The following is a 26,344-nucleotide window of genomic DNA, read 5'->3' as shown; positions in this document are numbered from 1 at the left end:
ACACCCTTGTTTCTCCACATCTTCTTGGATAAGCTTCACTTTAGAGTCATCTTTGTAGAAAAGCCAGCCATCTTAGGTTATCCCCTTAAGCATTATTAGCTCATCCATATCATTTAGAATCATATCATCTAGCCAGTAATCGAAATTATGCATATCTAAGCTTTCAAAATTGTTGTCACCTTGCTAAAAGTTTGCCATTCTTAAAATCTTCCAAATCCACCAATCTCACCAAGGTTATCCCTTTGACATAGCTTTGTCTAGGGTAATCTAGCTTTTTCACTTGTTATCCCTCATCACCTTGAGCTAAAGGTTGGGATTCACAAGTGGTCAATCTCGTGTTCTTCCTAAAGGATCATCAGTCTATCCTTAAGTTGACACAATCACCACCAAGCTTGCACATAGGAAAGCAGACCTTTTGTGCTTTGACAACATATCTTTGAAGTTAGAATCCCCAACCCAATCCTCCTTAGGTTTTGTCATATAGCTTTGCCTCAACCTAGGAAATCATTTGCATAGAAAAGCCTTCCCCCTTTTTGCATCCATCAGCATTATTGCATCTCATCCCTAGGAGCATTTTTCATGCCACCCGTCACTCGCTTAGCCAAGAAGAAAGAAACAATGGAGCCCTATCATTTAGATCGAACAGCCTCACCCCCCTTGACCACTTAGCCATCCTTCAGCCCAGAGCCAACTATGCCATCACCTACTGACATTGAAGCTTTCATGAACCAACCAAGAAATGCAGTATTGGTAAACACCATTATAGACAAAAACAAAGAGACAATCATGGCTAATTTTTGAAGGGACAATGTAAGAACCTTTGACTTTGGAAGACCCCCTCCATTATCAGATCCATCTCACCCATTGTTTGGGCAGCTGCCACCACCCATAGGCTCTTATGATCCAAATTATCCTCAATTTATTCCAAAAGAAGAGCCTCCAGCCAATCCATATGACCCAACAGACCCAAACATACCATCATCCACCCAAGTTGAAATATCCATGCCGCAAGCCAACCCAGCCACCACCACTCCATCCTTGGTTCATACCTCTCTGCTCCAAACCCCCTTTACCCAAAATACCTCATCGTTCACCCCCTTCACTATTGCTACTGCTCCCCAACCTAGCCTTCCCAATCCACCCATCTCCCAAATCAGTGCTAGCATCTTTGGCCAACCTCAGCAATATACAACAGGGATGCCACCCATGGGGCCAAGTAATCAACCTTTCATCGCCCTCAGCTTGTTCACCATAGCCCAAAGCACAATCCCATCATTTCCATTAGGTCTTGGGAGCTCAATACCACTAGCCACAAATCCACAAGCTACTACCTTCACTCCACAAAGCTATCAAATCCCACAAGCTACTGCCAATCTTCTACCAAGCTCCCAAGTGACCCCAGCTCCCGCCACCACTATACCAAGCTTCCAAATCCAGCCACCAAGCTATCAAACCCCATCAATTCCATTCCCAAGCTTTCAATTCCCACCACCTCCACCACCAACTAATCCATTACCTCCTATTACCAACTACTTTTCAATGCCACTTCTAGGAGGTAATCCACCACCCCAGCCAACCACCAATTATTTGCAGATACCATCCCAAATGGGGGCACAACCCACATATATTGGTCAAACCCCACAAGCCCCCCGATCCTTTCCCCAAGCCTCACAACCATCTTATACCTTACCTCCAAAAAGCAATCCATTTATCCCATAGCCAGCTTATGTTCCTCAATCCCAACCTCAAATCCCATATCAACAGCAAGCCTCGTAACACATGCAACAATATGCGCCACCTACCCCTCAACAACCTGTCATCCACCATGCAGCTGCCCAAACAATGTACAATCCCTATCAGCAAATCCCTCATAACCATCCATATTCAATGGCCCCATCCAGCACATACCTACCTCAAGGCACTCCTACATTGGGGGCACCCCAACCATCACCTATCAATTCAGAGTGGGAGCAAATGAAGATAGCTCTGAAAGCCATCCAAGAAGGGAATGATCCAAAGACATTCAAGTTTGAGAATGTGTGTCCTTACCCATTTGACAGAGCCATTACCACGACACCATTTCCCAAACACTTTGAGGTACCTAAATTTGACAAATTCAGAGGAAAAGGAGACCCTGTCACACATATCAAAGAATTTTACATGCATTGCCAGGAGGTGGCATACAATGATGTCTTCCTCTTGCGCCTTTTTCCCAAAAGCTTGGCTGGACCAGCTCTTGAATGGTTTTATAGAATCCCCTATGGCACAATTAAAAACTTTTCTGAATTATCTGAGGCATTTGTAGCCCAATATGCCCATCTTGTTGAAACAGAGCTATCAATAGTTGATCTTGTCCACACCAAGAAAAAAGGTGGAGAAAGCCTTGCCGAATACCTGCAAAGATGGCAAACCCTTACCACCCGCATATCCTGCACCTTGCCAGAATGCCATGTGGTGAAAATGTTTATTGATAATGCACATCCCAGCTTGGCTCACCACATGACCATGAACTGTTTGCAGACCTATAAGGATATCAAAGAGAAAGGAATGATCCTTGAGCAAGGACTCATCAAAGATGGTGTGGTAAAGATTTACAAAGAGGCCAACCAAAATCAATCACATTCCAATGACAAGTCTAGGTATTGGAAAAAAAACAAGCATGTTGCAACAGATGGGGTTACTGACACCAGACATGTGAATATCGTTGGTCCTTCTCAAAACCAGTCTAACCCACCATATCAAACAAACAACCAACAAGCTACCAATTACCAACAACGAAATAACCAAAGCTATCAAAACCACAATACAAGACCCAACTTTCAAGGGTCTAACAATCAAGCTAATTCCATCAATGTAGTTGCAGGGCAAAAGCCCAGATTCCAACCTACACCTAAAAGCTATACACCCCTTGGTGAGCCATTGGATGTTATTTTTGAGAAATTGGCTAAGGAAAACCTCATCAAATTTCCTCCTACCCAGCAAATTGATCCAAGCCAATCCAAAGCTGCATGGTACAAGGACAATGAGTATTGCAAGTTCCATAGGGTAAACGGTCACACCACCCTCAAATGCATGAAACTAAAAGACTATGTGCAAGACCTCATTGATCGGAAGGAAATCACTGTTGGTGTCCAAACCTCTCCCAATGCAGGCTTACAGATTTATCAAAATGCTTTTCCTCCACACAACAACCAAAATCTTGGAAAAGCACCTATCCAAAACAACACCAACAACCGCCAGCCAAACCAACAGCATGGGAAGAATAATGACCACACTTCATCCTATATAGACTATGGTAGCCTTATAGGTTGTATATCTGAGAAAGAGCCTTCTGTCAATGTTATCAATATTCGAGGACCAGACAATGAGTGTGCGGTCACCACTCGAAGAGCGTGATTTAACATCGCAGGCCCACCAGTTTCATCAACACCATCAGATCCATCAAAAAGCCGGTACAATATCTTGGAACACCTTGGGAACATGCCAGCCCAAATATCCATTTTAGACCTTCTCGGCACTAGTCCTGTGTACAAAGACATCCTTGGCAGTGCTCTCATAGAATCCCGTGTCCTTTTTGATATCAATGCTACTGATTTTTGTAATCTTGTTGGACACCTTTCATCCTCATGTGCCCTATCTTTCAAACCCACCGACATACCCACGGTTGAGCCAGATCACACCCTTCCGCTTCGCATAGCCATCATGGTATCCAATTTTTCCGTGAAAAGAGTAATGATATATAATGGATCAGCCTTGAACATTTGCACCCTAAAATTCATAAAACAAGCTGGGTATACTGAGGCAGATATGATCAGTGAGGTTATCACCATCAAAGCTTATGACAACTTGGAAAGGACCACAGAAGGGACTATTTTGCTACCAATCAAGGTTGGGCCAGTCATTCAAGAGACAATTTGCCATGTTGTTGATCTAAACCTACCATTTAACATCCTCCTCGGTCACCCATGGATTCATGCTATGAAGGCCGTTCCATCCACCTACCATCAGTGCATCAAATTTTTGCATCAAGGCACTGAGGTAACCATCCATGCCGATCCAAAACCCTTTGCTTACTGCAATTCAGTTGAAGCTTCATATACAAACCATTGCCCTGGAATAGACATCGGCACAGCCATCGCCAGCTCATCCCACACTTGTAATGAACCAGAAACCATCCTTGTCTCCACCCTATCTACTGTAAAGATCAACAACAAAGGATGTGGAGAATATAGTCTATCAGATGCATTTGCTGTCGGAGCAATCCCACTTGATCCACATACCCATGGACGGCCAACATATCACAAAGCTAAGGAGATTCCACCTCCTCGATACAAACAGTTTGGCCCAACCACCTTTGTGTCCTCAAAAACCCCTCTTCATGAGGAGCTCACTCCAGATATCAACAATTGGCTACATAAGGATGCACCCCCAAGAAATCAAGCACGCCTTGATCACTTCAGCCAGAAGTATCCCCAACAACATAAGCTCGTCACTGAAAAATGGAACTATCAAGGAGGTGGACTAGGACCAGAAGAAAGGGGCATGCAATGTCCCATCGAAGCACATGATTGGGAAATAAAGTCAGGTCTTGGCTTTGGCATACCCACAACTGGGGGCACCAACGAGAATGGTCACGCTTTTTTGAACATCCACCGTGACCTTGTCGAAATTGAAGACATTCCTGAGGAAGTTGAAAAGAGAGTCTACGATGATATCCCAGACCAAATCTTCCTAGGAGACTCTGTTCTTCGAGAACTATCCATCCATCTCATTGACCTACCACTTGCTCATCCACAACTCATAGATTGGGACCAACCAAGTGTCATACATATTGATGAGTTCGCATCAGAAGAAGCGCTTCTAAGATTCATGGGAGCCGAAACTCCTCATAAGAAGACAAAGCCAGATTTTGCCTACATCTACAAGCTAGATCCCAAGGGGTATTTTGGAGAAAATCCCCAACCTAGTTTCGATACACCCAAAACTGGAACTAAGGTAAATCTGGGACTAGCTAAGGCAGTGAAGAGAACCCCTCAGCAAGAAAATCTAGAGCCACAAGTAGAACATGAGGATTTAGTATTGCCTCCTCAAGATAATCGACCAGAGGTGTCTTCTATTCTAATAGAGGATACTAGAGAAGTCAACATTGGTTCTTCAGAGATCCCTAGAATTGTTCACATTGCTGCATCCCTATCACAAGACCAAGCTGACCTCCTCTTTGAGGTTTTATGAGAGAACATTGGCCGATTTGCATGGTCATATCAGGACATGCCAGGACTCGATCCAAAGCTTGTAGTTCATCATCTTGCAGTCGATCCAAAGATCAAGCCCGTCAGACAAAAGCTTAGGAAAATGCACCCCAAGGTGGCATTACTAGTCAAAGCTAAACTAGAAAGAATGTTATCTGCTAAGGTTATCCGACCTATCGACTACTCAGAATGGATCTCCAACATGGTCCCTGTCACTAAGCCTTCCGGTGACATCAGAATCTGTACTGATTTTAGAGATCTTAACAAAGCTCGTCCAAAGGATGATATTCCCTTGCCCAACATAGATATGATTGTAGATCTTACAGCTGGACATGAAATCCTTTCCCTTATGGATGGATTTTTTGGGTATAATCAGATCAATATTGCAAAAGAGGATCAGCATAAGACAGCATTCACTACCCCCCGGGGAACCTTTTGCTACACCATGATGCCTTTTGGCCTAAAGAATGCTGGGGCTACCTATCAAAGAGCTATGACGGCCATTTTCCATGATCTTATCCATAGCATTTTGGAAGATTATGTGGACGATATCCTGGTCAAATCTCACACCTTCATGGATCATCTTGCTGACCTGGAAAAAGTCTTTGATAGGTTGGCCCAATATTATCTCATGCTAAATCCCAAGAAGTGTGTCTTTGGGGTCACATCTGGAAAGCTTCTAGGCTTCATAGTTTCTAAACGGGGTATAGAGATCGACCCCAAAAAGGTCAAGGCTATCTTAGACATGCCTCCTCCCCAGACACTGCGACAGCTTCGCTCTCTTCAGGGAAAACTTCAATCTGTCCGACACTTCATCTCCCAACTTGCAGATAAGTGTACACCATTTTCACACTTGCTAAAGAAGAATGAGAACTTCAAGTGGGATCTTTTATGTCAGCGTAGCTTCAATCAGCTCAAGCAGTATCTCACCAATCCCCCTATGTTGGTTCCACCAATTCTCGGTCGTCCCTTGATCTTGTATATATCAGCAACACCTACTACTCTAGGGGCACTTCTAGCACAACATGATGATTATAGCAGAGAGAGAGAGCCATCTACTATATCAGTAGAACCCTAGTTGGTTATGAACTCAATTACACTCCTATGGAAAAATCTTGTTTGGCAGTTGTTTTCTCAACTCAAAAGCTTCGCCACTACATGCTAATTCATACCATCCAACTAGTCTCCAAGATTGACCCTCTCAAGTATATGCTCTCCAGAATAGCACTTACAGGCCGTTTGGCCAAATGGGTTATGCTACTAAGTGAGTTTGACATCCAGTATGTGGACAGAAAGGCAATCAAAGGGCAAGCTATAGCAGATCACCTAGCTGATGCACCTCTAGTAGATGCATATCCTTTGCTCACAGAATTTCCAGATGAGCATATCTGCCTAATTGAAGAACAGCCCCCATGGAAGCTTTATTTTGATGGCTCATACACCTCTCATGGATCAGGGGCAGGAATATTATTAGTCACACCTCAAGGAGATTACATTCCAAAAGCCTTCAAGCTACAATTCCCTAGCACCAACAATATAGCAGAATATGAAGCTCTTGTAGCAGGATTAAAGATAGCTGCAGAATGGAATATCACTGAGTTACAAGTCTTTGGTGATTCCCAACTCATCATCAAACAAGTCTTAAATGAATATCAAACCAAAGATGAAAAGCTATTACCCTACAAAGAGCTAGTTGATCAGCTGACCCAACATTTTACAAAGCTTCAGTTTACACAAGTGCCTCGAATGCAGAACAAGGCAGCAGACGCCATGGCCACTATCGGCTCGCTCTTGGAAATTCCCCAAGAAGCTACGCAGGATGATTTTTTAGTTGAGCAGCTCCTCACACCTGCCTATGCGAATGAGGATTCAAACTGTGTTTGTATCTTGGTTGGTCCCCAATCCCCTTGGTACCATGAAATTCACACTTACCTTAACGATGGTATCATATCCCCTCACCTCACACGTACCCAATGCCAAAACCTCATTCGAAAATCATCCCGCTATGTTATCATAGCCAATACCCTATATCGTCGGGGTTATCACGATACTCTCTCTCGATGTTTAGATGAAAATGAGGCCACGATGGCATTAAAAGAAGTACATTCTGAACTTTGCGGTGCCCACACGAGTGGTATTGTCCTAGCACGACAAATCCTTAGAGCAAGCTACTATTGGCCTACCATTGAAGAAGACTCTTGTGACTTTGTCATAAAGTGTCTCCCATGTCAGCAGCATGCAAATCTTGTGCACGCTCCAGCACAGGATCTACAGCCTATTGCACCACCTTGGCCTTTCGCTTGTTGGGGCCTTGATCTAGTTGGAACTATCACCCCTCTCTCATCTGATGGACATAAATGGATAATAACAGCTACAGACTATTTCACTAAGTGGGTGGAAGCAGTCTCCCTAGTCTCAGCTACAGGAGTTCAAGTCTCCAAGTTCATCTTGTACCACATTGTTTGCCGCTTCGGCATCCCATCCACCATCTTCACTGACCACGGAGGTAACTTTGAAAATCTCAACATGGAAGAATTATGCACTTCCCTCCGCATCCATCACCGCTTTTCTAGCCCATATTTCCCACAAGGTAACGGCCAGGCAGAGGCAACTAATAAAACCCTCCTCAAAATCCTAAAGAAAGTTGTCAATGATTCCAGCCGTGATTGGCACCTTCAAATAAATCCGGCTCTATGGGCGTATCAAACTTCCTTCCGTACATCCACAGGCACAACTCCATACTCCGTAGTCTATGGTGCCGAAGCGGTATTACCTATAGAAGTTGAACTTCCCTCACTACGCATATCTTTGCGAGGGAAAATCTCAGATGAAGAATACAGAGTAGCTCGACTCACCCAGCTAGATCTCTTAGACAAGAAGAGACAACAAGCCTATGACCATCTCACAGTCTATCAAACTCGTCTCAAAAGGAATTTCAACAAGAAGGTGCTCCCACGACACTTTCAACCAGGTGACATGGTCCTCAAAGAAAATATGAAAGTCCAAGCAGATCGAGAAAAGAGAGGCAAGTTTGAACCTACATGGCTTGGTCCCTATGTGGTTACTACCTCCTTTGGCTCCGGAGCCTATCAATTATCTACACCAGAAGGAGAACTCTTGAATGATCCCACTAACATCATTCATCTCAAGAAGTTCTATGCTTGAAGATCCTTGGTATACCCAGCTTTTGAAAAAATACAAAAAAAAATAGTAAAGAGAAATAAGCGTCCAATGGTGAAAACTTGGCAATTCAAGCGCCTTGGATAGGTACCTTGGTGAAAACCTGGTAATTCAGGCGCCTTGTGTGCTAAAGACTAATCCATTATCTATCACTATCCTATCCCTCATCCATCCACCCACCATCCCGTAAAACACTTGCTTGTTCCCTTGATGTTCCAATCAAAAATCCAAAATCTGATGGAGCTTGTCAATACCTCCTATACAACTTGTAAATCTTGTACAAAAGCTTGTATTATACCTTGTAAATCTTGTACCATACCTTGTATATATTCGAATCTTGTCCAAAGCTTGTACCATATTCCATCTTGTAAATGATCTTGTATCCTAGCTTGTATCCTATCACATGCACACACAGAATCTCATTTTCCTTAAGCTTTTCACAAACCATCTACCTATCCACCTATCAACTATTATAGACACCCCATCCTTCACAAACATTTCCATCTCACAAAAAACCAAAACATGAACAAACTTGTACATTTGTAACATATCTTGGTCTGTCAACTTGTACATCCTCTTTAGCTTAGTATCATTGTATCTATCCGGCTTTCATGTTAGTTCATCCTTGGTCAACATCTTGCACACATCGCACACCTTGGTTAGATATTCCAATGCATCCTTTAGCTAGATCTCCTATCACCAAAGTGTTATCCTTCTTAGTTCAGCTTGCCAGATGCATCACTCATCCTGATCCATCAGCTTAGGTGCTCTCCGAAAGGTCCTTGCAGGATATAGCTTTCCTCATGTCTAATCTTGGTCCGTTAGTACCTCATCCTACCCATCTCGTTGGCAAACAATTCTCTTTTGGATTTTCACTTTCTTTTGATTTGGGATCTTCCCTTTTGGGTCTTTAAATATCTTTTCCAAGCAATCTCCTTGTTCCCTCTTCAAGGTTGCCATGATCTTCCATATCATGGTATGCTGCGAATGGGGCAATTAGAGCGTAAGGTCTTGATAAGGTCTTTTTCTTGTTTTCTTTTTCTGCTTGTGGGTTACCTAGTGTCATTTCCACGCTGCTTCCTCTGGGATTCATGTGTGATACTGGGGCAATCCTTGTGTGTTTGTTTTGAGTCATTTTGTCAGTCCTCTGGACGGTTGGTAAAAAGGCCTTGATGTTCTTGGTAACCCTGGCAATTAACCAATAGTCTAATAGAAAATCTAGTGCTCAACTACATGGTGGTACTTCTCTTTGAAGTATCCCCCTGCTCAAAAAGCTTCAATGGATTCCCTTCATCTCCATTATCCCCCCATCCATATCCTACATCTGTCGCTCCTACCCTAGCTTATGCATCAGTATCTCTTTGAATCACTCCTCACACTTAGCTTTAGGGATCCACCAATCAAATCAATCCACCAAGCCTCATCTTTCGAGATCCACAATCCTAGTCCTAGGGATCCCCGAAACCCATCTTTCGCCAATCTGACTCTTTGAAATCTTGTTGCATCAGCTTTATCATTCTATCATCCATCTCCCTACCATGGATTCCTTTTATAGCGCTCCGCTCCTCCATCTCCCCCCCCCCCCCCCAATCCTGGAAAGTCTTAAGCTTGCTTTACTATTGTGCCTTTGATTTCCCTTTATCATTCTCCCATAGTGAGGGTTTGAGCTAATTCAGCCCCTTCTCTTCGCCAACCTGCGTCTCAGCTCGCCTCAATTTCTTGTACTTTTCAAGAAGTCGTCGAGCCTCATTTCTCTCCCCATCGCCTTCTTGAGGGGGCATCATCTAAGTCTAGTCTCTCCTCTTCTTATCCGAGACTGGGGCAACCTTGTTGCTAAAACATCTTCCTCATGTCATCTTCATTCAAACTTCTTTGAAATAGTGTTGTCTCAACACTATGTCAAAGAGGGGCAAAATGTAGACACCTAAATTTGATTACACTATTTTAGTAATCCTATTTAGTTATCTAAAAAGGCATTATTAATTAAATTTCTATTTAATTAATCCTTTGTCATCCCCTAGTTGATTAATTTAATTAATCATCTATAGTCCTAATTGATAAATCAAATAATCTATTATTTATCAATTAAATTCTATTCTTCTATCTAATTCCAAAAATCCCCATTTATTAAATAAATCTATTTGATAAATGAAATCCTCAAATTCAAAAACCCCTAACCTATCTCTAATCCTCCATTTAGCCTAATCCACCCCATCCACCCATACTAACCAAGCTTAGCCACTAACTCACCCACCCTCATTAATGCCATCCACTTGTACATCTCTAACATCCCTAATCTAATCCTAAACCCAAGCCTAATCCACCCCCTAATGTTGTCACATTCCTTAAACAAGTTTAAGACTTTCCTAATCCAAACCAAAGTCTCCCCTCAAAAAAAACCCAACCACTAAGTCATGAGTGCTCTTACAAAACATAAAGACTCTTACAAGCCCACTCATGACTCTTACACCCATCTTCCACACTCTTCCCTCTTCCACACTCATTCCTCTTACATCCCTCTTACATACTCAACCCCACTCATCATGCCCTTAACCAACCCTTAACCCTACCCTCTCACACTCATCCTCCTTGTGACAAGTGTCACCTTCCCATTGGTGCTAAACAAGCACAATCCATGTGCTCCCCTTTGAGTGCATCTTATCCCTCCTTAAGCCTTCATCCATCCTTGCATCTAAGCCCTCCATCCCTCTACCCCTTAGCCTATAAATTGAATCCCATCCCAAGCCATTTCATCAAAAATCTTTGAGCTAAAGTTACCATGCTATTTTGAGAACCAAAGCCATCAACCATACCCTTATAATGCCAAATTGAGAGCTCACAAAGCTACCAATTTGCCATTACCCATCTCCATTGAAGCAGCTTTTGAGCATCTTGAGCATACATCCACAGCAAAAGGACACATCTATAGAATCAAGAAAGCATGGAGTGTTTTCTCTTGTGAGGTTTGTACTTCTTGTTCTCTTTCTTTGTCTAAGCATATATGTGAATTTAGTTTTTGGTTTGTGAATGTTTACTTTATTTGTTAATGTTCTTTGCATACTGATTTTTGTTCTACAGTGGTAAGGTCTAAGTGAGTTTAGCAAAGATGCATTCACCATCACTTCCATTGAACAAAACACTACTTTGAATCAACATCCTCCTCTAGCTTTGTGAGTCTTTTGGATTGTTGATTCTGAATGCTTTATCCTTCCTTCCCAAATTGGACCTCTTTACCTATTGGTCGTACTGTGTTAGTGTGAGTGTTGTGGACTATGTCATTTCCTCTCATTCCTTCATTTCTTCTATTCATAGTTTCACCATTTCGCATCTCCCCCTGGCTGATCATGCTCTTCTTAGCATTTCCTTTTGCATTTCATCCCACCTGTCATAATCCCTTCAGTCTTCTCACTGCCTGATTGATACCATCTCCTTTCCAACTCACTTTCATTACCCTGAGAGCAATGGTGAACTTTTCACTTATAACCTTAGAAGACTTCTAACACTTGCTAGTTTTAGTGAGTTCTTATTGTATCTGACATGTTTGATTCACTTGCCTTTGCCATCTGGGATTCTACTCTCCTTCCTATTCCTCACCATTCCCCTCTCTCTCTTAGAGCTAAGTGTTGAAATACATGTCCTATGAAGAAATGGTTTGATATTGATTGCAAAGCTTTTAATTGCTAGGTTCGCATCACCCTTGAGACTCAATCTCTTGGCTTCACCCATCTATGCCTTTCGTACCTCTATTTTCTTTGCCACAAGAAACATTCGTTTGTCTCTTTTCACTACAAAACCCTTTGCTCCACACTTATTCAGAATCCCCAGATCTTTTGTCCTACCCTTTTCCCTCAATGCTCCCCCTTGTCCTCCACTCTCGACTACCACTCTTTGACCTCCCATATCATTACGCTTTATGAAATTTCTAGGCAACCACCTCTTCACTCCACTCCACCTCCATACTGTCATTTGTTTACCTACTCCAACATTATTGAGGCCATCAGATCCTTGAGATACAACAGAGCAGTAGATGAAGAGGGTTTCCAGGCAAAAATTTTCAAATTTGGTGCTTTCTTTCTTCAATATTGCCTTCCTACACTCTTTAATAGAGTGGTTTGCACTGGGTTTCCTAAGTCCTGGTCTAGACATGTGATTTACCCAATTCATAAGTCTAGACTTGCTTCTAATCTAGGTAACTATAGAACTATTATGATCGGACATACTTTTGCCAAACTATATGCCATTGCTCTAAACACCATGTTATCTAGTGAACTTGATAGAAGAGGCTATAGAGCTAAAGGGCGGGCTGGTTTTCAGGCAAACTATCAAACTATGGACCATGTATTCATGCTGTGGGCTATCATTGAGGAGGCTAGGCACCACTCTCAAAAGGTATATTGTTGTTTTGTGGACTTCCATAAGGCTTTTGATTCTATTCCTAGGTTGGCTTTATTTCAAAGACTTCATGAGATTGGGATCTTAGATATGTTACAAACTGCTATTATGAGGCTTTATGAGAAGGTAACCCATAGGCTCAGGACTTCGAAGGGTTTTTCTATTTCAATTTAGAGTACCATTGGAGTGAAGTAGGGTTGTCCTCTTTCTCCTACACTATTTGGCTTGTCCATTGATGAGTTGGAGGATTTCCTTGTGAACTCCTCTCAAGTGGGCAATGGGTACTATTTACATCAGGTTTTGATCTCCATTCTCCTTTTTGCTGATGATGTGGTTCTCTTGGCCTCTTCTCCTGATAGCTTGCAGAGACTCCTTGATAGTCTAGCTTCTTTTAGTGATAAATGATAGCTTGTGGTCAATTTGTCTAAGACTCGAGTTATGGTCTTTAACTATTTAAAGACCTCTTATCTTCATTTCTTCTTTTAGGGTCAGGGGGTTGAGATTACTTCCTCTTATATGTATCTCAGTATGAAGTTCTCGAAGCTGCACTTTAGCTTGAGACCAATTATTCAATCCATAGTTAGAAAGGGCATGTGTTTCTTGACTTTGTTGGAGAGATAGTGCTTCAGGCATCATTTCTAGGATATTTCATCCAAGTTGACCCTTTTTGACTCCTTGGTTCATCTAACAGTCCTCTATGGCTTGGTGGCTTGGGGGCCTTCTCTTATTGCTTCTGACTGGTCTTCTATTGAGAGGACTTAGACATTGATGTTACACCATATCATAAGATGCCATAGACTCACCCCTCACATCATTTTACTTAGCTGAGTTTGGAGCTCATCCTCTCAAACTTGCCACCATTTTTTACTTGATCTGGTTTCTTCATCGACTTCATGGCTTTATGGAGTCAAGGGTTGATCAGCATAGATACTCTCATCGAGCACATTATTCTTCTATTGAGATTTTGAGATTTGAAACCTTTACTAGACCCTCTAGATGGTACACGTAGGCCACCTCTTTGTTGGGTTCGATTGGTATTGAGTAAGATCGTCTTCCTCCTTATCAATTTTCAATTGATGCTCTTGCTCATCTTCTTCCCTCACATCAGGAGTTGAACAAGCATGTCAAATAGGATATTTACAGACAATACATTACCACTACCTCGAGTAATCCCCCATGAGGTCTTCAACCTAGGATGGCATTCTATGCTAAGCATTTTCTTGTGATTCAAGATTGTATTATTAATCACCCTACTTATCTCTACTGGCACTGGAATCATGCCTTACAATTTTCTTTAGGCTCTTTCAGGGTTGGTTTTTACTGCCTTTAGGCTCGAACCGATCACCATATAGATTGAGCTGGTCGGATATGACAATTGTGTACTTTGGAAAAGGTTGAGACTGAGATCCACTTCATTTTTTGATGTCCTCTCTACTGTGAGATCAAAGGGAGATTTTACTGCCTTTTCAAAAACTATTCTTCTGTTTCGATGTTCTTTAGTTATATTATTCAGCGATGTCTTGCACTTCATCTTCAAGAGGCCACCCATCTTCAAGAGATTACTTGGAAATATTTTATACCTTAGGGGTGTACTTCAAACCAGCTCATTACTACCTTTTTCTCTCCTTTGTCTCCTCCACAGGGTTTGAAAAATGCTTCCCGTACTTCTCATTCCAGATCGATTAGACACTACACCAGTCTCTCTAGGTAGTGACAGTCTTATAGCAGTTCTAGACGGCAGTCTAAGACTATGGATTGTCCACAGGTTTACCCTTCTATTATTGACTTCTTTGTGACAAGGAAGGACCCTTAGTCCTTACCTTGTCTTGTTTCTTATTTTGTTTCTAGATTTTGTTTCTTCTCAATCACCTTTTGGTGCTTTTTCTTTGGCCAGCTCTTATATTTATATGCTCAGTCCCATAAACATTGTTGATTTTTCATGGACATTAATATTATTATCTTATCTTATCTAAGTTAGGAAATGAAGAAACTAGGCAACACACTAAGCCAACACAAGTAATCCACCATGGAGACCAATAATGAATTAACAAGTACTTTAATAGCATTATGGCATTAACTTCTCCAAGCCTCTCCTTTTTATAAATGATAAGAGTATGGTTTATACAGAAGACTCAAATACAATGGATGGCCAAAACAAAAGGCTCCTTCTTGGCCTATGCTCGAGTGATTGCCACTAGCTCTTTGTCTTCTCCCCATCTCTCCATATTTAGTAAGTTGACTCCAAGCTTGGGGCAACTGGCATGCTTGTGGTCACCCGGACCACACCAATGACATAAATGTGTGGGGTTTCTTCCTTCTAGAACTCATGAATAAAGTGTCCCACATGCTTATAGGCTAGACACTAAATCATGGGGCAACCCTTTGCATCATGTAGGATCCAGTTGACCATTATTGTTGTTATTTTTGCTTTTACTATCATGTATATTATTATGGTATCCACCTCATGATGCATTGGTATTGGTTTGTGTTTGTGTTTGAGAGGTGCCCACTAAAATAGGTGTACAAAACAAACTTTTTCATCGTGTGCGAACCAAAATCTTTAGAATCTACATTATCATTGATCCTGATTGTATATTTGGAAATTACTCTCTCTGCTGCCAAAAGATTACCAAAATCATCAATAACATGGCATCTCATCTGTTCCAAATCACAAGTAACACTTGTCTCAACTGCTTGACAATCTCCCAAGGCCACCTGCAACTTTGTAATCAACTTCCTGTTATCTACCAAAAATGCACCTTGTTACATTTGCAGAAAACTTAACCTTTTGGAGTAACATGGAAACATTCCAGGGTTGTGGGCGAACCGTAGCTAGAACGAATCTCAAGATTCTAGGATGGCTTCCTATCTGGTATATCACTTTATACTACTGAAACTGAACTTCTGATGGAGGAAAAGGGGAGAAGGATAACAAAAAAATGGAAATTTAAAACCTAAGGGGTGATGCACCAGAAAAGTATCCTTGATATCTAATACATAAGCAACACCATGAAACAGCAATAACAAAACTCCCTTGCACAACTCAATAATTAGAATCCTTGCAAAAAGCTAATAAGAGGGCTAAAATAACAATTTCGAAAAGGAGAATAGATTACTCACAATCCAAAAAATTGCTTTTTAACACAACTTTCAACCTGCAAAAAATTGAAACCATCCTATAGAAGGCATCAATATGACACACAAATACAGAAAAAGGAGAAGGCATAAGCTGAAATCAATGCCCAAAAGTGTTGCAGATCTATATATATCTCTAAATAATGGGTTACAAAATGATCCCTGCTCCTATTAAGAAGTTTGAAAAACTTACAAAAAATAGGCCAAGCAGAGAAAAAGAAGAACCTCTAAAAAATGAGCCTTCAACTCATACTTATGCACTATCCATCCAACTGCATTTTGAAAGTCATAAATGCTAAGTCAGATTCAGCCCATGAGGCCAAACTTGAGTCTTTGAAAAGACTTCAAAAGGTGTACAAAATGGCCCAAAAGGCATGGCTTGATAATATCATCATAACTGCCCCTCATAAATGCAGTCCTAACCCTCAAAATATCTCAAAAAATCCTCAAAATCAATGCTTCAACAAGTATGCCTTCCAATTTCTATCATAATGGCCACCCACTCTGAAAATATTTGCATAATATGAATGTCAATCCACCTTCTACATTTTGTCCCAACTCTGTTATTTAAAAAAACATCTACCAATTAAATATAAAATAAAATTAGACATTTATTTTCCATATATTTTAATATCTATTTGAAAAAAACATAATAACTTAATAACAATAATTACTAATTACATTGATGTTATTAAAATGATTATGAAATCACTTAATAGCATTAACATTTAGTTTTTATTGTTACTATGTTTATTAATAATAAATATGAACTATATTAATATTATTCAATTGATTATAAAATAAATTTAATAATATTAAGATAGTAATATATTTATTATTAATATTAATGATTTATCAAATAGAAATTAAAACATATTTAAAATAATAAATATTTTTATTTTATATTAACTAATAAATAGATGGGTTTTTTTTTTTTTAACTTACATCAAACATTAATAAAAGTGATTTATGAATATCAATTTATATTAATGTTGAATAACATAAAGTGGAAACATTTACAAATTAAAGACCAAAACATAAGTCTCTCCACTATATACGTTAGGTATATGGACTTGGCAAATTATAAAATTGAAAAGCAAAGTCTTTTCTCATTCACGTGAATGAAGAAAGGGAAGGAATATTAGGGATTTCATTTTTTCCATTTCATTTGCTCTTGCAAGAGCTTTAACTAGTTGGAGAAAATGAGGGTTTGGAGGCTTGGAAAAGATGATCTCTATGCTTTTCATGGCTCTATTTCTCAAATCTGCTGGCCATTTTTCTAAGGTAAATGGCAGATTTCTAGGCATGTTTTTTGGTTTTATTTGTCACATTTGCTGGTCATTTTTGATAGTTGGGCATTTTTCCCTCTTCTCCTTGGCTCAAATGTAGGTTATTCTTTGATCTACGGCTGCCATTTGCATCATTTGTTGGGCATTTTTTGCTGAGATAAAATGGCAGATTTTTGGGCACATTTTTTGGTTTTATTTGTCACATTTGCTGGTCATTTTTTATAGCTAGGCATTTTCCCCTCTTCTCCTTGGCTCAAATGTAGGTTATTGTTTGATCTACGATTGCCATTTGCATCATTTGTTGGGCATTTTTTGCTAAGATAAAATGGCAGATTTCTCTCTCTCCTTGAGATTTAAAACCCTCAAACTTTGTTGGCTGCCATGAGAGGTCATGCAAGGGTTTTTTTTGATGTTGTTTGAAGCCGCTTCATATACTTTCTGGGCTTCGAACAACAGGTATTTAATCTTTGCATTTTCTGGGTACTTGTTGTGCACGTTTTTGTTGATATAGCTAACATTTGTGGCTTCAAAAAATGAGGAAGTATGGGCATGTTTTCTAAGAATTTTCATGGAAAACTTTCTGCTCTTTCTCTTTTATATTTATGGCACCATTTTGAATGGAGAGTTTAGAATGGAGACTATGAACTTTAAAAGGTACCATGGTGGACTTTCTGGGTTTGAAATAACAGATCCATCTCTGTGATTTTCTTGCACACTTTTGTTGCTACTTTGAGACTTACTTGATATGCGATCCTTGTTGCATTTGCTGAGGGTTTCTTGGTTATGAGATTATCTGCTCATTCTTTATAAAAACTGGGGCTATATATTCCTTACAACTGCCATGAATATGCAAGGTATTCTGATGTATCTTTAGTTTAATCTTGAACTCTTCTATATGCTCCTCTTATTTGATCTGTAAGTTCATTTTATAAGGCCGAGCATATTCACTTGCTTGTGTCATGTTCAAAATCATGACTGTATTGTCCTTGAAGGCTGACATGATAAGGATCTTGCATGCTTGATCCTACTGGGTACATGCTTTAGCTTATTCATACCAGATTTGATGAGAGTTTTTACTGTATATGAATTTTCTTTTTATAAAGATGCTACCAAAAAACCCCTATAGATAGTGGTTTCCTTGCTGAAAGTTTCCAAGTTTGAATATGTTCATTGAAGCTTTCATCATTTTGCTTTCTTCCTTGTTCACCTATGGAATACAACACAGATTTTGAAAACTTTTCATAAACTTGTAGGATTCTTTTACCGATTGGAAACTAGATGCTATTACATAGATTTTCCTCTTTTTTACTGTTAACCAATGGTGTCTTTTAATAGAGCAAGATATCTTACTATTTTGCATCCTCTGTTGATGATCTGGGTTGATCATGAAATGTCAAAGCATTGTGAAAAAAAACTTGGGTGCCTGTTTAAGCAATTTGTAGAAAACTGAGGCTTCCAATAGCAGGTTTAACTGAGCATGAAATTTAATTACTCAATTTAATGCATTTTCTGTATGTATATCTCCATACCCTACAGTACTCAAGGTTGTAATTGACCAATATATGCAAGCAATATAACAAATTGAAAAGCTTTGTCGTTCAAATTCTGGAAGTATAAAAAAAATCCATGTGTTATCCTGGTCCGGACACTAATATGCTAGTGTGTAAAAAAAATCATCCTACACATCGTACATCTGATCCAGAAGTAGCTAAAGCTTATGTTCTTTTAAAATTGCCTCCATGTTATAGATGTTGGAGGATCTCTTTTTTACACATTTCATTTGAATATTTTCTATCTTTGCATGCCAAAATGATATTGTCCTCACTATTAAGATACTCTGATTTTATGTGACATCAAAGCTATCTTTCATGAGGTTTGAGCATGAGCTCATGAAACTAATGGATTATCTCTCTGGGATGTGCATTTAAACATTTAGAGTATTTTTTTTTTGAGGTCAATATGCTTGTGCTTGGTTACAATGAAAGGTTTCATATCAGAGAACAATATGTCCCTTTAACATCATACTTTCTGATTTTTTACACTGAAGCATTTAGAAGTTATTCTACTATTTTTACACGTATTCAGAATAGGAATTATATAGCATGCATGGGTACCAAGTTGGTAATAATCAGTCATTGCTTAGATCGTTTAAGATCTAGCCCCATTTCTTTTAATGCAGGATGAGGACGAACATCAGGGAGCTATTAGGTCAAGAGTTGGACTAGGAGCGGCAACAAAGATCGAATAACCAGTCAAAGGCTAAAAGGCAATGACTGGTTACCTCTGACTCTACTCTCCTATGTTGTATTTTTCTTATTTTCAATATGTGTATAAGTAGTAGTTAGACTCACGGCTTGTGTGAGATTTCCATTTCAAGCATTTTCATATTCATTCATTTTATGTAAATATCAGTTGTATTTCAAAAAATGAAAATACAAGGACATTTATATTCTTTTGGTACATAATGAATAACATTCATGCACCTTTGATTACTTGCTCTTATACAAAAATTTTACAAGTGTGCAAAATTTTAGTAACACTTCCTTAATGTCTCCTCCTTATAACCAATGAGCCCTTGAAATCTAAAGAACATCTCATATGATGGAAGAATATCACATGAGACCATAGCATCTAGACCAAATTTTATCATTTCATCCCAATCATCAAGGATTTCTTTCAGGTTATCTGTTTCTAGAGTCAAAGAAGAAATCAAGTTTCATTCCATTTCATTCATCTCTTTGACATGCTTAAGAATTGCAAATGTCTCTATGATAGCTCGAACTCCTTCAAAAATTATTTCTTGTATCCAAGACTTGGCAACTTCAATTAACCTATTCTCTTTAGATGTTTGAGATATTCTAAATAACCTCATTTAAATGAGAGATCTCCTGTTTTAACTAATTCTTCTTGTCCCAAAGTTCATGACTACTTTTTGATACATTTGTCAATACATCTTGAGCATCTTGAAAATAACCCAAAAAATATTGCTTTCCAACTTCAACTTTAGTAAACTTGTAGTCAAAATGAGTAAGTTCTTCAACAAGTTTATCTAACAAAGGCTCAACTATCTCAATAAATTTGGCTTCATCAAAATCAACTAAAATTCTAGGAATAATCTTATCTTTCAAAGATTTGGATTAGCCTTCTTCACAAGAAGATTGTCAGAAGGAACAACCACTTTCCTTATTTTTTTTGTTATTTTACTCAACCATGCAAGCAAGCTGAAACTTTCATCTACAAAAGCAGGCATAGTGGAGACCATTGACATTGATCCAGATTGTATATCTGTAGTGACTGAGCATGATTCAGTCTGTATAGCTGAAGGCATAGGAATATGTTGAGAAGACTTCATCATGAAGAGTTCAAATCCTATCAAAGATGTATCAAGTTGGGAAACTTGAACATTGATATGAGTTGGAAAATATTCAAACACATTTGCTAAGTGATCATATTGTTCACGTGCAGGAACACGAGGAGCAGCAGATGAAATAGGAAGAGCCATGGTGTTAACCTCTAAAACTAGAATGGAATGAGTGAAAATAGTAGAAAATGAATCTACATCATCATCAACCTCTTGCAAAAGGGTTCTTCATGTATAGAAGATGTACAAGCTTGTACAAGATTTTGGAGTGATGTAATCATGATTTCCCCTTCTTCATCTAAAACTTCTTTATCAAATTCTATTTCCAAATCCTCTTTTGATTCTACCGTTGATTCTTGAACTGACTCAGGAATTTGAAATGTTTTACTTCCTTTCCACCCTTTAACTTGAATTTGAGGGAACTCTTGGCATTTGAAGATAAGGCACCATCTTTCCCTATAATCTCAAATTGTGATTTCCTATCAGGAAGACCAAAACTTCCACAATCCAGGCCCATCTTAGGATTTACTTATTTAAGGCCTTTAATTTTCAACCATTTGCTAGTGTTTAATAGGATGGATTGAAACTTGTCCATGATAGATGTACCTTCCTTTTGTTTCCACTCAATAGGAAAAGGGCACTTCTTATCAATGCCATCTTGATGAAATTTTGGATCAAGGATGTCGCCATCATCTTAAACTTGAAATCTAAAGGGATTTCCAACATATTAAGATCAATTATTTGTTGCAAAGTTAATCTTCAATAATCCATCTTCATGATGTCAAGTTCTATTCTCATATCAATTCAAATGTCCTCAATGCGATGAACATCAGTATAAGCTCTTTTTCTCTGAGAATTCATTTCTTGATAGTCAAAATCAAACCTAACCTTGAACTTTTCCAATGTAATCAACTGCAATTTTGCTTCCATATTCTTTGTTTTGAGCATGCAAACAATTGAATAATTTCCAATAGCCAAAGGCTTAGCTAAGGTAATGTCAAATCCAAGCCTATGTGAAGCATGCTAATCACTCTACATGTCCATGAGCTATCTAGCTAGCTCCATCTAGATCATTCGATCTATAGCATACCTAGATAAGGTATATGGCTCTCCCTTAAAATATCCAACTCTCAAGTATGTGAAAGTGGGAAAATGAAAAAAAATGCAGCCGTACTGGTTCACCTTCTCCCATGCTACATTAAATACTCTCTCGATGGACAATTGCTTATCAAACAATCACCTGAAATGTCCAAAGAAGGCATCTTGAACTCTTTTGTAGTGGAACTTACTATTTGCCAAAGTGATTTGGTCATAGTAGTCTCAAATAGGAACTTGAAGATGATCTCCTTTGGTAGAAAGACCAGAGAAAGATCTCATAGTAGCAGCGATGTAGACTAGATAAGAATTCATGTAGAAAGGCGTTGATGTTCCCACATTACATATCTCCTGGTAGAGTGTAGTACTGATAAGTTCTCCCCAAAAGATGTGTTATTTATTCTCCATAATTTGAAACATAAACTTGTACATCCATGGCTCAAAATTAGAAGAATCTTTAAGGCCACAAATCCTACTGAGAAGGATGATGAGATCCTTGTACTCTTGTTTGAAGTTTGACCGATGAAGCATCTTTGGCCATCTGGAAAAATTGCTTCTTTTATTGTCTACCCAGTAAAGGTTGACATACTTCTGATAATTACTCTTTTGCTCATTCCAACAAGCCAATGATGATTCTTTTGTCAAATCAGCACATTCTGATTTACGTGGAACTTAGAAGATTTTTTCTATAATCTCAGGATCAAGGCTAATGATACTCTTTCCATCAACATTTTTGATAGTCATTTGTCTTAGAAGTAAAACGCTGTGCACATCCATAAACAAAGTCAAGTTCTATAGCCGCCATAGGAAAAGTAGATACCAAATGAATGTTGCTTCTCCTAATGCACTTCATTTCATGACTAGCTGGGGCCTTAATTTGTTGTAGAAAGTTAGCCACATATACATGACCAATTTTCATGTCCAACACCTTATCCAAAAAAAATGTGATTGAGGAAGGAGCTATATGAGCCAATTCTTTATCATATTGATATTTCATTTTGCCTTTAGACTTAGATGGCGAAGACATATCTTGTGCTTGTGCTACAACACAAAAATCCCAAAATATAAATACATCACCAAAAGGAACCTCCATACAAGTGAATTTTGGATCAGCAGTGAAGATTTAAAAATGGATTAGAGACTTCACAAACTCAAAAAAGTAACCTCAAAGAGAAAGCATATGCATATGCAATGGAACGGAAAGTGAAATGAAATGAATAAAATATGGAATAAAAATGTACAGAATATGGAATGAAAATGTGAAAATGGAAGATGAAATGAAATGGAATGTGAAGGTGAAATGCATGAGAATGTGTGCAAAGTGAAAGTTGCTGATTTCAAAAGTGACTTAGCATTTTCAAGGCTTTATTATACAAAAAAATGAGTATATGTAAATGCAATATGTAACGGAAGGTGGAAGGTGAAATGAGATGAAAACACAAGTGAAGGATAAACTTTACATGTATGTGTGAATGAAGGTTAAGATGTAAAGCATGGAATAAGGAGGAAACATGCATTTACTCATGCAAACACAAATGCATATGAAGAAATGGAAATGAAAAATGGAGATGAGATAATGAGTTTTATAGTCACTTTTAGTGAAAAGGAGAAGTCAAAGTACATGGGAAGTGAAAATGACATCTTTTTGACTTTCCAAAATATGACTTTAAATCAAAATCAGACCGTTTGGATGTAATTACAAATAAAACATTTCATGTAATTGTGTCATGCGAATGGAAGCGAAAAATGAGATGGGTGAAAATGGAAGTGGAAAATGGGATTACATCCATGTGTGGATGGCCAATGAGATGGAAAACATGTAATTGCATTTTGCTGAGTGAGAGATGAAGTGTCGTGACATGGAAATGGAATGTGAAAGATGACGATGCTTTCGCATGAAATGAAACAAAAACAAGTTTTTGGGGAAAAAACTTGTAACTTCTCCAAGTGGAGAGAAATCAGCAAGCAAGGACAAAACACAAAAAATAAAAGAAACCACATATCTTCAGAAAATAACTCAAACATGCCAAGATGTAATGCACTTCAAAGCTGAAATTTGAAATTGGGACTTGGGAAAGAACCGAAAACATGAAAATGAAAGAAAACTTCATATTTAAAGAAAAAATGCACTTTCCACAGCAAAGATCTTCACAAATGGCATCCATCCAATAATTTCATGCATAAAATTAGCAAAGATAAGCATGAATTAAATTACAAGAAGGAAGAAGTCCACTTACATGAAGAATAAGTGCCAAATATGAAGGAAACAGATGCTCTTTCGTTTGAAAAATTCTTTAAAATGGTGAGACCTTTTTCAATCTTGCAAATTCAAATGAGAGGGTAGAAAACAAGGAGAATTTGTTGCAAAATGCCAAAACATGCCCTAAACACTCTCCAACTTCCAACATTTTTTAAGATTTATGCTCATGGGACATTTTTAGAAAAAAAACGTGTTTCACCATGGATTTCCATGTAAAACATTTTGGTGTTTAAACACCAAAATATGAACCAAGATGCAATGTAATCACTCAAAAAGAGCAAATCAATTCATCCCCATGCAAAAATGTAGGGCAAAAATAATTTTTTTTGGAGTTTTCCACAAAAATGTGCCCTAGATATGAACTCCCAAAAATGATTTTTAGCACATTAAACATATCTTTGATGCAAGCAAAATCATCACCAAGCAAAAATGCATTGAATGTAAAAGATTTCATTCAAATCCATGAAGAAAATCTTGAGTTATGGAAAACTCAAAAGCAAAGAATGGATTATGAAGGCTTCAAAAATCAAGCAAAGGCTAGATAGAAAGCAAAACGAAAAGAACTTGACAAAAGCCTTCAATAAAACAATTTGATATACGAATTGAAATGGATCAATCGATCAACATTAAACAAATGAATATCAAATTCAACCTTAGAGAGACACAAAACTAGGTTGAAAAAGTTTCATGTTGTTACCAACATTTTATGGTGACAAAATGCAGGACAACAATATTAGATCTGTGAGACATAGAACAGAATGAGTTAAGAATTTGTGATATAACAATGTTTTCTTAGAACAACTGATGCTTTTGGTGAAGATGGCATATGGCACAAAGCACCAGCATTGTACGACAACATTTTCAATGTACTAAACCTGACAAGATCAATAGTGTACAAGTAGAAGAGCACATCCCTTCTTATTACATTACATATTTTGCTCATCCTAAATAATGTTACTAGTACTGCACTAACCTGTACATAAGCTATTCTTGTGTAGAGTCTCTATTAACAGCAACATAATATTTATTACATACACCTATTATCAGTTATCTCAATTGGCACTTCATTATAATATTTTGTTCATTGTGCAATTAAATGCAGTTCTCAATTATCTATTTTTATATTCTTCCACTAATAACATATCAAAGTTCTAGCAATATATAGCACTGCCCATCCGATTTATGATAGAAGGTTAGATCACATCAAAATGATTAAATAAATTTGACTTTAGAAAGGCATTATAAGACATATTTAACTACAATTTGTGTTTATCTAAGGTTTTCCTCATATCTGAAAATGCTAGTTATGGGCCATCTTGGAGGTGTGGCATTCAAGATTTACTAATATATCATATTTAGCCAACTACAAAGAAAAATAAAATCCTGGACCTACTGTTAAATGTCAAGGATGTAACAAGTGGACGAAAGTAGCAAGAAATTGTCTGGTTACATGCCAAAAGGAGATAATATGAATCATGAAAATAAATTGAACCCAAAATACAAGACGAGAGAGAAAGAACGTCCATTTACATACACCCCTTAGTGCCACCAAAAAAGGGATAAAGAAAAATTAAAATGAAACTGTGCTTGGTTTTAATAAACTAAATCTCCTACATGAACATAGCTCATTGGCTTGATGTTGAACCATCAAATCATTTAAAGAATTTATGTGGACAATGAAGATATCTACCTCCTAGAGATAAACATGGGTGTTGCTGGATCCAACAAGAAATAGAGGCCTTAAAGGATGACTGGCCAGTTCCCTTGTGCTTACATTCTCGGCAGTGGCAGGAGGATCAATAAATCCCTCAAAATCTTCCCATTCACCCCAACCTAGTCCCATTGCTCCAATTCTAGCATAGCCAAGAATACCAAAAGTTACACCACTTAAATCTTTCCCTGATCTTGGTAATGAACCTAATCCAACTATAGCTCCACCCAAACCAAGGCTTGAACCTTCTTTTCTTCCAAGCCCCACTCCAGGTGGCACAAATGTAGGCACTAGAGTAGACTCTAATCCAGCCCACCCATTCCTTGGCCACTCAACACTTGACTATAAATATTCAAATGAATCAAAGTGAGGTTCCATGGTAATCAAGTTAAGATAGATAAGTCCCTACAAAAAGAAAAGCCAGCAAGAATATAAGTTGTAGATGCAAAAGAAAACTTGAAGTTAAATGATCCATGTATATGTACATAGCTTAAATTTGTAGATATAAGCTCCATTTACATTTCAAAAAATATTGCAAACCATAACTTCTAGAAAAATAATCCTCTAATCCTTAATCCCTCCATCAAAGTTAAAGGCATAATGTATGACCTAATAGCCTCAAGAACCAAAACATATAAAGGTAAAAAATGGCTCATTAGCAATGAGAATGGC

At 38.4% G+C, this 26,344-nt stretch overlaps 1 long non-coding RNA gene and 1 pseudogene across 2 annotated transcripts; one reads left to right on the top strand and one right to left on the bottom strand.

Annotated features, from left to right (window-relative positions):
* Window positions 1-26,344, bottom strand: part of LOC149563967 (uncharacterized) — a 254,586-nt pseudogene that overhangs the window by 117,127 nt on the left and 111,115 nt on the right.
* On the top strand, window positions 17,078-19,697 carry LOC149563968 (uncharacterized). Of its 2 annotated transcripts, none has more exons than XR_016363582.1 (2): window positions 17,078-17,240; window positions 19,425-19,697. It is a non-coding gene; the product is annotated as an uncharacterized LOC149563968 (long non-coding RNA). The 2 variants fall into 2 exon arrangements; XR_016363581.1 differs by having other exon boundaries at window positions 19,389-19,697.

The sequence above is a fragment of the Cupressus sempervirens genome, chromosome 4 (assembly GCF_028749045.1).
Source record: "Cupressus sempervirens isolate cs-2001-9-10 chromosome 4, ASM2874904v1, whole genome shotgun sequence".
Taxonomy (NCBI): domain Eukaryota; kingdom Viridiplantae; phylum Streptophyta; class Pinopsida; order Cupressales; family Cupressaceae; genus Cupressus; species Cupressus sempervirens.
Note: the sequence above shows the minus strand (reverse complement) of the source record. Positions and strands in the feature narration are given on the sequence as shown.